This window comes from Salvelinus sp. IW2-2015, unplaced genomic scaffold, assembly GCF_002910315.2.
Source record: "Salvelinus sp. IW2-2015 unplaced genomic scaffold, ASM291031v2 Un_scaffold2666, whole genome shotgun sequence".
NCBI lineage: Eukaryota > Metazoa > Chordata > Actinopteri > Salmoniformes > Salmonidae > Salvelinus > Salvelinus sp. IW2-2015.
In genome coordinates, this window is record NW_019943972.1 from 30,779 (window position 1) to 45,156 (window position 14,378).

General features: G+C 41.7%; 1 pseudogene; it reads left to right on the plus strand.

The window, feature by feature from the left end:
- Positions 1-2,307: 2,307 nt before the first annotated feature.
- On the plus strand, positions 2,308-12,586 carry LOC112074511 (nucleotide-binding oligomerization domain-containing protein 2-like; annotated as a pseudogene).
- The last annotated feature ends 1,792 nt before the right edge of the window (positions 12,587-14,378 follow it).

The following is a 14,378-nucleotide window of genomic DNA, read 5'->3' on the forward strand; positions in this document are numbered from 1 at the left end:
AGATCAATACTTTATTCAGAGAGCGCTCTCACTTCAAAATGAGAACACAATCTTTTTATAACACACACACAACACACACACACACACACACCAACACACACACACAACACACACACACACACACACACACACACACACACACACACACACACACAACACACACCACACAACACACACACACACACAACACACACACACACACACACACACACACCACACAACACAACACAACACATGAACTCACATCAGTAGAAACTCCACCTCTCTTTAGGTGGGCTGTATTTTTCAACAATACTAACACATAGTTTCTCATTATCTTCTGCAAGCCTAGCTCTTTCTAACAGTTACTCCCCTACCTAGGTTGGGGAGGCCTCTTTCCTGTTATTGGTTTCAGAGTTCTCACAAGTCGACAGTTCAGTTGGCCTTGGATGTCTCAACTATACCCAGCTCATATTGCAAAATAGTAACACAATGGCCTAGTCACACACATTATTGAATTATGACTCATTTCATACAATTATATGGTTTCAGGGTGGAATACTTTAGTCATTATCTTAAACATACAAATTATTCTATCAATCCACCCTTTGACTAAATATTACATCTTGATACAACATTTGTTTATTAAAAAAATCACATCATCACACCCATAAATGTATTTACAACGTCTATTTCACCTCACCTGGGTATATTTATATTTCTACTTCCAGTTATAACTCTTCCTTTTGAGATTTTCACTATAACCTTCACACGTTAGAACTAAGAAAAGTTTTTTCTAATTGTAAATTATCGGCATCGAAGGGATCATCAGTGTCCACCAGGCCTCAKCCCATTGGTCGGAGTCTGGAATAGGTCCGTACCTCAACATCTGCTGAGTCACTGCATTCACCAACGCCTTGCTCACCAAGCCTCGAACACAGGGAATAAGACAACAACCACATAATACGAGCATACCCATACAAACAATAGCATCCCCCAAAATGGTAGCTACTATAGTTTTCCATTTACCAAACATTTCATCGAACCACCCTGTCACAGATGTATTAACCCCTGAGTTCTCAGCCCATTCTTCACTTAGAGCCGTTAACCCTGCTAGAGCTCTTGTAACTGTCCCATCTGGTGATGTGTTGTTAGGAATAAACGTGCAGCAATGAACCCCTATCATTCTACATACCCCGCCCTTTTCTGCCAATAACATATCGAGAGCCAGCCTATTTTGCCAGGTCATGAGGGAGGTGGCGGATAATTGGTCAGATAACTGCATCCCCGGTGTCATTCATGAATTTCTGTTGATTATAATAGATGTAATTAATCCAATCCACATTTTTATTTATTGTCAACCACCAAAATAACGTAGTGGTAAAGCCTTCACCTATTTGATTCATAGCTTTGTATTCATCTGGAACTCCCCTGGGGATGCCAATAGCATTCATCTAGACAGGGCTACTCCCATCCTGGTCAAAACTCCTCCTGTGCCTACTTTGGCCTCCTATAACTGGCCTCTGATGACCAACTCTAACTGGTTGGACCAATAGCACTGGGGCGCAAGTACCTAACCACCCTTTTGGTAGTTTCTGTCGTATGCGTCCTTTGCTGGTACAAGCCAACCATACAGCAGTTATAGGTGCTGTGAGGTTAAGAATTTTCTCCTGTGCTTCCAAAGTCAGTCACATTAACTATCAGACTTACATCCATTAAAATCATCTAAGTTCTCGGTGCCATTCTTGTATCTATAACACTGGTACTCATCAGGAGTTAAAGTGAACCGAGGTGGGTTGGCCGAGTATCTCAATCTGGCCAATCCAATCCCTGTACAGTTGTCTGCTTTCCTAGGGAATTGTTTAATATTTACCTTAAATCCTACATCTTGACCTTCTTTGACTCCTATTCTGTAAGTCACTCGTCCTTGATGGTCAGTGTGTTAAATAGTTTGTCTTTTACTTCTTATCAATGACAACGGCGTCGTATAATTAGTACCGGAAGGTGGTGGATCTGGATGTATCAGAAAGATTACCAAGACTATGATGCAGCTCAGAGTCCCTAATATTCCCAAAAACCGCCAACCCTCTCCTGCCCTTAGTCGGTCTGCAAGGAACCACCCCATACTCACACCTCTATGAGCACACACAGTGATGATAGGTCAGGAAAGGGAATCTTTGTTAGGGGGGTAACCCCCGGACCCTATTAGTACTCGGTTCTGCCCCCTAACTCTGTGTGTGTTCAACAATGTTTGTATGTGTTCCTATCTTTTTGCAGTGGGTAACGTGGACCTAAGTAGCTCTCTCCGCTATTCTAATGGCAAAGGCGATGGTTAACAGTGGTATGGTATGGGCCTTCCCAACGGGGCTGCTTCCAGTCTTTTATCCTCAAGGATTGAATCCACACCCAGTCTCCCGGTTGGATCGAGGGAATCACCTTCTTCTTTAACTCGCCTTTAGGACACAAAAGCTTTGACATACGGGTGTGGTTAACAAACAACATTCTCATGTGTTCTGCTAGGGTATGTTCTATTTCTATATCTGCTTGCTCTGGTCCACCCAATTTGGGAATTCTATATGGTCTACCTGATTAGCTAAAATGTAATCGGTTGTTTAAAGAAATAGATCCTAGTAAACCAACTCTAGGGATAATATCTGGACCTAATATTTTAGCTACCATAATCGTGTCCGCCAAGTAAGTTGGGAACGCTTCTACCCATTTAATATATTTATCTATTATTAAACACCACTTCTTTCCCTCACTTCGAGATAGGTCAATGAAGTCCATTTCCAATTGTTGGAATGGATATTCTACCTGGGGGTATTCCCCCAGTGGTGCTCTTACTCTACCTTGATGATTATTCTGTGCACAGATAACACATCGTGAACAAATCTTTAATTTTTTCCCCAAGTAGTTAGTTATACCATAGGCCCGATAGGCCACAAAATGTTTCCTAACCTGCTCTACCATCCCCCTGTTGACACATGGCTTTACCCATGTGTCAATATTACTGCATGTCTAAACAGTAACTTTAATAAAAATAAATAAATWATCCTTATACCAGACATTACCTCATAGAATTACCCTTTTCTTTTTCCACATGTCCAATTCTTTCTGGGGTGTTCATTCTTGGCTATCCTGTAACAATTCTCTGTCAATTGTCCTATCTTCTTTAAGATTTATCTGTGCTGCTTTGTATGGTTTTAAATGCATATGCGCTGTCTGTGTAAATAGTAACTTTTCTCTCCTTTCTTATTTCGCAGGCTCTAGTCAATGCTACTATTTCGGCCTGCTGTGTAGAATCATTTCTGGGCAATGGTTCAGTGTCTAACACCTTAGTTCCTGAAACCACCTAAGCTTTCATCCTCCTTTCAGTTGGGGTAACAACTACGTTCAACAAAATCATCATATCTCTTCCTAGCGACTTACTAAACATAAACATAAAATAAAAACTAAAATACCTGCCTGCCCTCCTAACTTTTCATATTTTTAAAACTAATGGGGCAGACAGTCTTTCCACAAAATAATATCCTAAAGCTAAGCCAATTCAAACACTTCACAGTCTAGATCCAATAAGTCCTTGCTCTCTTTCTCCTACTCGGAGTCTTCCTGTCTCCTCCTATTCTTATTCTGTCTTTTCTGTCTATCACGGTATTATCTCTGTCCCTCATTTCTCAGGAGAGCCTTACACTCTCATACCAGGTGTCCTGTTTTATCACAATTAAAACACAGATCCTCTCCGTCTCTGTCATTGCGTTTCCCTGTTTTTCCTCTTCTGTCTACAGTCTCTGCTCCTCCCCGTTATTTCCCCTAGGGTTGCTATCAGGTACTCTACTCCCTTCTGTTCTTTTTTAGTTCTGTCAATTTTCCCATGCTGCTCATAGTGAACGGCATATCTCTTTACCTCTGCTAGAGTTGCTCTTCCCCACCCTACTAGAGTCTTTTTTATGGTACGACTTATCTCTTGGCGCATTCCACTGAGGAAAGCTATTTTCAGTWGCTGGTGATATGCTGTATYGTTCCCCTGGGCTACCRGTGGCTCTATTAACCCACTGTTGGCATTGRATACATCTTTCAGCCTCTCTAGGTACTGACTTATGGTCTCACTGTCTCCCTGCTTACATTCGCGGACCTTGCGAAAATCGGTATGTCGGTGATAGTGTTCCCTCAGATTATTACACAGCTGTGTTATTCTGTTGACATACGGCCCATCTGCTGCCCAGGGCAATACCACCAAATCATTATGTCCAGGTACCCACTGTCCCCAGACCGCTGCCCAGTCCTTCTCCACCAGCTGTCTTACTGCTCTCTCAATCTCCCCTGTTTCTAGCTTAAAGCTGGCTGCTAGACCTYCCAGATCTCTTCTGAACCCTTCTATACCTGTCTTAGGATGCACTACACCCTCTTTGGCTCGGACCACATCTCTCTGTGTCCATGCCCTGTATACATCCAGAGTGACCGGTGCCCCATCATCCCCAGCCCGTGGGTTTGACAATGCTATCATAGGGTACTGGCCACTCTCTCCATCCTCCTCCTCTATCCATTCTGAATCTCCATGGCTTTTCTTTTGCTTTTCTTTCTCTTTGCCTTCTGCTCTCTATCTTGCTCTCCTCCTGGCCCCCCCTCCTCTTCCTACTACTCCCAAACCATCAAGGTCTCAGCATAGGTGCGGGGGAGCCCTTCTCCGTCTGCCTTTCCTACTATCTGTCTGACGCTCKTTCTCTTTCTTACGTGTCTTTTCTTTCCCATAAACGAATGCTAAACATAGCATATGTTTTATCTGTACCAATGAAATCTCTCCTTCGGGAGTCCACTGTAATTTATCCAACAATAACATGGGTTAAACTTAAATCAGTCCCATCAATACTTTAATATATGTTGCATAGTATGGGATCCATTATCTACAGTAATTTGCCATCCCTAAGAACTGCAACATATTTCTTTCATAAATAATTTTAACGCTTATAAAATCACTGTTTTTCTATCTCTATCTATTTCACTGCCCTGTTGGCTTAAAATATGTCCTAAATACTTAACATAAGTCTACCATAATTACAACTTATTCTTGCTAACTTTATAACCTTATTCAACTAAAAAATATATAATAATACTATAATATAAATTTTACAGCCTTGTTGTGTTGAATTTCTCACAAAAATATCCTCTACATACAACAACAGCTAACTACCTAAAGGAGAATAAAACTCAGAATCCAAATCACCATTAACTATCTGGGTGAACTAAAATGTAAGAAAAACGAATTTACCAAATCAATCACAGAGAAAAATCTACTTTTCTAATTTTACCAGATTTAGGAGAGTACTAGAATCAGGGACACAAGAAACTCTTAAAATAATACTTCTATTTACTCCTTATAAGTCCAGCACCATTCTCTATCCCACTAAGAGTGGAGCCTTTCGGACTGAAAACATGGACAAGTTTCAAAAAACATCTTCTCCTCCAATAATAACATCATTATCCATTATTTAATTAAACATAGGTATAATCCCTGCTATTACTTCTGGTTTCAATAAATACTGCCTTCAATAACGTCAATAAAATAATTTAGGWGTAACAGTTACAGGTAAAACTCCTTTAATAAATCCCACATCTGTCACTCCTTTTAACCATAACATCTCCGGTATCCCTGTGTCTAGCTTGAAACTTTCTCTCTGCTCTCGCTCTCGTTGTCTCTGTCTCTGTCTCTATCTTGCTCTCTCTGTCTCTCTCTATCTTGTTCTCTCTGTCTCTCTCTATCTTGTTCTCTCTGTCTCTCTATCTTGTTCTCTCTGTCTCTCTCTATCTTGCTCTCTCTGTCTCTCTATCTTGTTCTCTCTGTCTCTCTCTCATTTGTCGCTCTGCTCTCTCTATCTCTTGTCTCTCTGTCTCTCTCTATCTGTTCTCTTCTGTCTCTCTCTATCTTGTTCTCTCTGTCTCTCTCATCTTTGTTCTCTCTGTCTCTCTCTATCTTGTTCTCTCTGTCTCTCTCTATCTTGGTCTCTCTGTCTCTCTCTATCTTGTTCTCTCTGTCTCTCTCTATCTTCTTCTCTCTGTCCTCTCTTCTGTCTCTCTGTCTCTCTCTATCTTGTTCTCTCTGCTCTTCTCTCTATCTTGTTCTCTCTGTCTCTCTCTATCTGTTCTCTCGTCTCTCTCTATCTTTGTTCTCTCTGTCTCTCTCTATCTTGTTCCTCTCGGTCTCTCTCTACTTGTCTCTCGTCTCCTCTATTCTTGTTCTCTCTGTCTCTCTCTATCTTGCTCTCTCGTCTCTCTCTACTTGTTCTCTCTGTCTCTCTCTATCTTTTCTCTCTGTCTCTCTCTATCGTGTCTCTCTGTCTCTCTCATCTTGTTCTCTCTGTCTCTCTATCTTGTTCTCTCGCTCTCTCTCTTTTCTCTCTGTCTCTCTCTATCTTCTCTTCTGTCTCTCTCTATCTTTTCTCTCTGTCTCTCTCTATCTTGTTCTCTCTGTCTCTCTCTATCTTTTTATCACTTTCTTCTTCTTTCTTTACACTTGCCTTCTTGCCTTCTTTTCCGGGCATCAGACAGCCACACCCTGGCTGCTTCTAACCCTCGACCTGCTGATCATTACATAGATACAAATCATTACATAGATACAAATCATTACATAGATACAGATCATTACATAGATACCGATCATTACATAGATTCAAATCATTGCATAGATACAAATCATTACATAGATACAGATCATTACATAGATACAGATCATTACATAGATACAGATCATTACATAGATACAGATCATTACATAGATACAGATCATTACATTTTTATTTAATTTTATTGTTTTCAAAAGAGCTGGCCTCTCTTTTGGAAACTGTCATACTGCCGATCTAGAAGATACTAGAGAAGGTACAAAATAACCACATGGTACAGCTATCCAGACCCTCCAGACAGACAGGCCTGGTCTGGTGAGGAGGCTAAGGGACCCTATTGAAGGAGCTCTGGAGGTCCTGCTGGATACGGGCAGCTTTACACCATCTGATTGCGATGAAGTGCAGCTACTTGTGTACACCCCCTCACAACAGGTAACCAACCGCACCCTGAGACCAGTATAAAAGCTTTATTTCTGTCTACATGCCTGGTATGATGTAGAGTACAATGATATTACACAACTTCCCTGTCCCTCTTGGAATTAAGTTCATGTTTGCACATCCAAACAGGTCATGCTGTCCTTAGACTTTTTTGTAATTAGACATGTTATTTAGGTTCAGATAGTATGGGTGAATGTGAATTAACTGACTTCTTTGTCATGTAGGCAAGGCTTCTACCAGGTCAGATCAAGGGGGGAGCCTGCAACAAAGGTCCTACTTGTCAGGATTTGGCCAGGATTGTTCCGGTTTTGGCCACTAGWTGCCCCCATTGTGCTTTTTTGACCCTTTTGTTTTCCCTTGTTTCCAGTTATTATTTGCGCCTGTGCCTCGTTTCCCTTGAATGTATTTAAACCCTTAGTTTTCCTCAGTTCTTTGATCTGTGTTTGAATGTTAGCACCCAGCCCCAGCAATGCTGTGTACATTTGTTACTCCAGTTGGATTCTCTTGTGGTACTCTGTTTTTGTACTCGTTTATTTATTTTTGATTATCTTTTGAGGCTTTTTTCTGCTGTACCTACCACCTTGTGGATTTACCTTTTGACTTGGAGGATTACCTTTTTCTCTTGGTATTACTTTTGACGTTGTGGATTTATATTTTTGCCTGAAGAACTTTCCTTTTTTCTTWATTAAAACACAGTCTCAAGTACTGCTGTGTCTGCCTCATCTTCTGGGTTCTGCCGACTATTAGTGGCTCAGTTTGCTAAGTGACTGTTTCTCACACCGGAGACCCGAGTTCGCAACCGGGTCCTGACACTACTGCAATACTTTCAGCAAACAGAAGACCATCCCTCACCATCTAACCAAGAGGCTCCTCCCAAAGGTACTGTATTATATCACAAAGCACTAAAAGTCACACGGCTACTTGCAAGGCATTTGCATATAGCACTAATACATAGATGTTACACTAATACTTGTTAGATATTGTATTGTTTGCTATGATGTCCTGTGTATGTCAATCATTCGTATTATTTGTGTGTTGCTGCAGAGTGCTTGTCCTATCAGAAGAAGCTGCACAGCACTGTCGGCCCAGTCACATTTCCTCAGCACGTTTGGAGGAACCAGCAGTCTGTCTCTAGAAGACACAGAGGGTCACAGAGGGTCAGCTGGAGCTTGCCCAGGGTGGCAGTGAGGCCCAGCCCCAGACTGGTGCTCTGGGGCTGGAGGACATGGTGGGCCTGGTGGGCACCCTGAACCAGGAGGCTGACACTGTGCTAGTCTCTGGGGAGGCAGGCAGTGGGAAGAGCACCCTTCTCCAGAGGCTACACCTCCTTTGGGCCAGGGGGGCGGCTCTACATGATTTCTTCCTCCTCTTTCCCTTCAGCTGCCGCAGGCTGAGCTCGGAGCAGAGGGAGCTGTCTCTCAGAGAGCTGCTGTTCCTTCACTGCTGCTGGCCGGACGGGGACCAGGACCGAATCTTCCAGTTCATCCTGGACCATCCGCACCTCATCCTCTTCACCTTCGACGGCCTGGATGAGTTCATGCAGAGCTTCTCAGACTCAGAGCAGAGGCACTGCTGCCACACCCAGTGTGCCCCCGCCTCCACCCTGCTCTTCAACTTGCTGCTGAAGCAGTTCCTGTATCAAGACAATTTTCTCCTCAGGGACAATAAAGTTTATCCCCATCCTAAGGTGGTGACCAGCCGGCCGGAGGCAGTGGGTCCTGCCCTGAAGCGGTACCTTCGCAAGGAAGTCCTCTTGAAAGGCTTCTCGCCCGGCGGGATCGACTGCTTCGTGAGGAAGCATCATCGCAACCCGACATTGGCCACCAGGGTCCTGGAATCTCTACGAAGCAACACAGCTCTACTGGGCCTGTGTCACATCCCGGTTTTCTGCTAGATTGTGTCCAAGTGTTATAAGGAGCTGCTGGGCTGTGGAGAGGGAGAGGGCAGTCCCCAGACCATCACAGATGTTTACCTCATGATCCTGCAGCACTTCTTCCAGCGCCGGGCCTCTCAGAGGAACACCATGGGGATAGGATGGGTGCAGGAGCACCAGGATACTGCCCTGCATCTGGGGCAGCTAGCCATGGATGGCCTGGGGGCCTCTTGTTACATCTTCACAGGCACAGAGCTACAGAAGTGTTGTGTGACCGAGGAAGATATCTGCATGGGGCTCCTCATACGTAGTAAAGACCTCTCCTCCTCCACTAACTGCAAACACTACCAGTTCCTGCACATTACCATGCAGTGCTTCTTTGCTGCTCTCTACGCTGTCCTGAACAATAACTCGGACCGCTCCACCATCCCTAAGCTCTTTCAGCCCCAGGACAGGCAGCAACAGCCTGGCTTTCACAGGGCATGTCTGGGGCACTGCTTGACCCAACAAGGGGCCTTGAAGGAGGCCAATACGGCAGCAGAGACCCCAAACCTCCAGATAACAGCTACTTTTGTGTCTGGGCTCTTGTCTCAGCGCCACCGTAGCCTGCTSCTCCTCTCCTGCCCTGGGCCCACTCTGGACAGGAAGTCCAAGCAGGTGGTGACTGGCCAAAGGCATGCAGAAGCACTTTAAATCCATCCCTCGGCCCGTGGAGGGGGAGAAGAGCATGCACGCCATGCCGGGCTTCGTGTGGCTCATCAAGTGCATCCATGAGATGCAGGACAGCAGGATCGCCAGAGACACTATGGCTAAGCTAGAGGTGGAACACCTGAAGCTGACCTATTGTAACATAGGCTCTGTGGAGTGTACTGCACTGGCCTACTTGCTCCAGCACCTTAGGAACCCTATGGGGCTCCAGCTAGACTACAACTACGTAGGAGACGTTGGGGTGGAGCAGCTGCTGCCTTGCCTGCATGTCTGCCACTCTGTATAGTAAGTGTGGAAAGCTTTACCATGCTATTTACTATGACACTCACTATGGGATTATTTTAGCATAAACATGTTACCTTGTGCCAGTAACATAACACACAGGACACTAAACTAAGGCCTAATAATACGATTATTTTTTATTTCACTCCCTCAGCCTGAGACACAATAACATATCAGATGAGGGAATCTGTAAATTGATTGAAAAAGGCATCCAGTGTGAGTGTTTTCAGAAGATTGCGTGAGTATGTCCAAATCTATTTTCCACTGTCAGGTGACCTATAGCTAGGATATGGTGGCTGTAAACGTTCTATGTCAAATATGCAGATGTAAAAACTGATGAATAACCTTTATTGATCTTGATTAATATCTCTGAAAGGCTCTTCAACAACAAGCTAACTGATGCCTGCACAGAGTGCTTTGCTCACCTCCTGAAGATAAAGCAGAATTTTCTCTCTCTAAAGTGAGGATATTTTTCAACTCTCATCATATAAGATACTGTACAATGTTACCTCACATAGCAATAGCTAATACCATATTCAATCGAACACTTTCTCTGACTTTGTATTGCAGGCTGGGAAACAATAACATCACAGCAGCAGGGGCAGGGCAACTGGCGGAGGGACTGAGGTTCAATCGGTCACTACAGTTCTTGGGGTAGGAAGCAGACTACCCTATCTCTCTGAGAATGACAAAGTTGTTTTWWKSCYWWYMMMAWKSYKKWAWWATMTRWYTKRYWRWYYWWWTWAWYYCTYYSTKTTTTWKRSKYTKKGGRRAMAWAAWAKRKGWKAWARRKGYRSAGRSSMYWKYSMMWRYKCTMWARRRSASMSMMAMMYYKKKGTGKSKCWSRKRWWRTKWKACTAGTGATAGGTTGAACCATGAACATTACTAACACATCCATACTATAATGGGCAACTATATGTCCAGACAGCCCTGTTATCATTCAAATACTTCAACATAGGAATAAATCTTACTGTCAGATGTATGTTTCATGGCAGCCTGGTAGACAATGGTGTTGGCAGTGCAGGAGCATGTGCTCTTGCCCCACTCATCAAGAACAGTACRCTTGAGGAGCTGTGGTGAGTATATTGATAGCACATCCTGAATACTGAAAAGGACTTTGCAGCTACCCACGTTCCGTTTTGCCTCAACTGACATTTTGAAAGTTGTGGTTGTGCTAAACACATTTTTCACTCTGCTCTCTCATGCCCTCCACAGGTTAACCAAAAACTGCATCACAAGAACAGGTGTGGAGTGTCTAATACTGGCTCTTGAARGCAACACTAGTGTGAAGGCAGTGTGGTATGTTAACATTATGCTTTAATCATTTAGACAGTTATATACTGGCTGAGAAATGTAATTTACAAAGTGTTATGTCCTATACATACAGTACAGTATGTTGTAGTCTCCTATACCTCCCCATACACGTGAAGAATGGATCTCWAATCACTTAAGAAGGTCTCTAATCCAAAGACTGTAAATTAGAGTTAAGAGAATAATTGTTTTCTTTCTAGGTTGAGAGGTAATGAGCTCAGCCCAGAAGAGGTGGAGGAGATGACACAGCGGGAACCCAGGCTTACATTCTGATGATRCCAAGTGCRGGTCAACTATACTGGAGTATTATTGTTTACAGCCATGTGTATGTCTGTTTGTAATTTATGTAACTTCTTTAGTAGCATTTCCCTTAAAATGGTAGTTGTGATATTTATATGTTTTAATGTACATTATGGATCATGTTGGATGTGATGTTCCCAATGATGTAAACAGTGTGGGCAAGCTTGTTTTATCCATTCACAATAAGTAGCAACTTCTGACCTGCTCTGCTACTACAGGCAGCTTGTTTGGTAGCATTCTTTTCATATTAGTCATATTTGTCATTGTGATAAGGAACTGGTCTGACACTTGTTTTAAGTAAGCACCATTGTGTGACCCTATTGTTTCTGGCTAATTATCAAATAACACTCAGGTATTTGAACTGGTACATCAGTATTCTTATATACCCTATTGTACACCGACTGGCAGTGCTAGTATGTTTGATGACAAGGGTTGATTCAGCGGTGACACGACTCTTATTTTATCAGTGAATCACTAACAGTGATTACATTAGTCCTATTGTGTCAGTGCTCTATGGTGGGGAAAGAACGGCTTGTTATGTCACCTTGCCTACAGAGAAATGTTAATGTAGGCTATTACATTTTAAAGATGCACTATGCAGATATCTCTCTGCCATTTGCTGGTTGCTAAATTTCTAATAGTTTGCTTAATTTCAGTGTGTGGCAACAAGCAAGTATAATGTAGAGAATCCCAAAAAGTTACATATTGCAGCTTTAATTTGAAGTAAAACAGCAATTCAGAGTACAATTAATGAAATATAATTTCTCCAAAATATAATATGAAGAATTCACATGCTGCTTTTATCAATATTTGCACATCCTTCTGCATTCAGAACAAGTAATTTGCATGTCAACACACACACATGCCTGGTTTGAATGACATTAATCTGTGTACACTGTACAAGTCACATTATAGTGGATCCCAGACCTGTCAACAGCACTGTTAATGTGGGAGGCAATCAATTATGAATATAAACCCTGTACTGCTGATGGTTTGTATTGGCCATTGTATTGGCTTTGAARCACCTGGTCGGCCATATTGGCACTCCCCAGAAGGAGCAGTCCTCCATAGGAATGTGTAATTCAACTTTTCAAGGACAAAATTACATATTTAAGTATTTTGTTGTTGTAGTGGTGACAGTATTATTAGTAATCTCTAAGGTGATACTTTAACGAAAATGTTTTTATATGTTTTAAAAATGTTGTGTTTAGCTCACAATATAATTTAAACCTATGTATGAAGGTGATTGTAATAGAATAAATTTGGCAAAAATTGATGTAGATCACAATGGCGGGGGAGTACCAAGATCAGGCCAAGATTTTTTTATTATAWTTTTTTTTGTTTGCAGATAAACCAGTATACATACAAGAAGTATACAAACAGACAATGATAACATATGCTAGGGGGTACAACAAATTAAAGATTTGTCACGATCGTCTTGATAAGAGAGAGAGGACCAAGGCRCAGCGCGTGAAAAATACATCTTCTTTTAATGAAGGAAAAAACAAATACTTACAAAATGAACAAAACAACCGATCGTGAAGCTAAGAAACATAAGTGCTGACACTAAACACTTAGACATAGACAATCTCCCACAATCACCTAAAGCCTATGGCTSCCTTAAATATGGCTCCCAATCAGAGACAACAATAACCAGCYGTCTCTGATTGAGAACCAAACCAGGCAACCATAGACTTTCCTAGAACKCTCTCCTGAACACAACCCCATACACTATACAACACCCCCTAAACAATACACACACCCTAAACTAGACAAAACACACAAACTTCCCATGTCACACCCTGACCTAACTAAAATAATAAAGAAAACAAAGAATACTAAGGCCAGGGTGTGACAAGATTATACAAAGACCTTAAAAGATGCACATATTGATTGTTTTAACAGCTTTTTTATTAGAAGAATGTAGAATGGTCTTAATGTACTGCTTGAATTCCTTATAGAAAACACGTAAGAGTGTTTTTTTATTAGTGAATTTACATTTATGATTATGACATTTTGCCATTAGCACAATTAGATTTATGAGATAAAATTGTTTTTCATTATCCTTATTATAGTTAAGKAAACCGAGCAGCATATTCTCCCATAAAAAACAAAGTCATCAAGAATATTAACAGTTATAAAACTGTGAATACCTTTCCATAATTGTTTTACATGTAGACAATGCCAAAAGAAATGCAAAACTGTTTCTGGATGCTCAACACAAAAAGTACAGTCAATGTTAATGTCTTTTTTGAGTTTCTTCAGGTACTGATTCGAAGGGTAATACTTATGGATTATTCTGAAAGAGACCTCTTTGACCTTGTTAACAAGCAGGTATTTGTGTGGTAATAACCAGACTTTTTTCCAACAGATATTATTGACAAATGTATTCCAGTAAATTGTGACAAGGAATGGATACAATATCCATTTGAAATAAAGCACGTATAGAACTGTTGTTCTGAGGGAGTAAGCAGAAACAAATGTCTCCTATTGGAGAGTCAACTGGATTAAGCGAGGGTAGGTCAAGAAGGTGAGGTCTGGTTACACCTCTAAACAACATGATAGTTCCAGATGGAATAGCATCAAAGACTATGGCGAACTCTAGGTGTAACAGGGATATTGTAACAAGAAAAATTGAGTAACAATCCTGCATTAAAAAGTTGACTCACCAGCAGGATATGATTATTAAACCAGTTCTAAAAAAATGAAGACTTGTTTCTATACAAAATATCCGTATTGTTTCAAATGGAATACCTATGCGGGGAAGCAATGTGTTAATATAATAACGACCACACTAAGAATGCTTGTCTATGAAAAGCAGATAATTTTGTAGGAATCTTATCAATGTTATAGTTACAAAGTAACTTAAAATT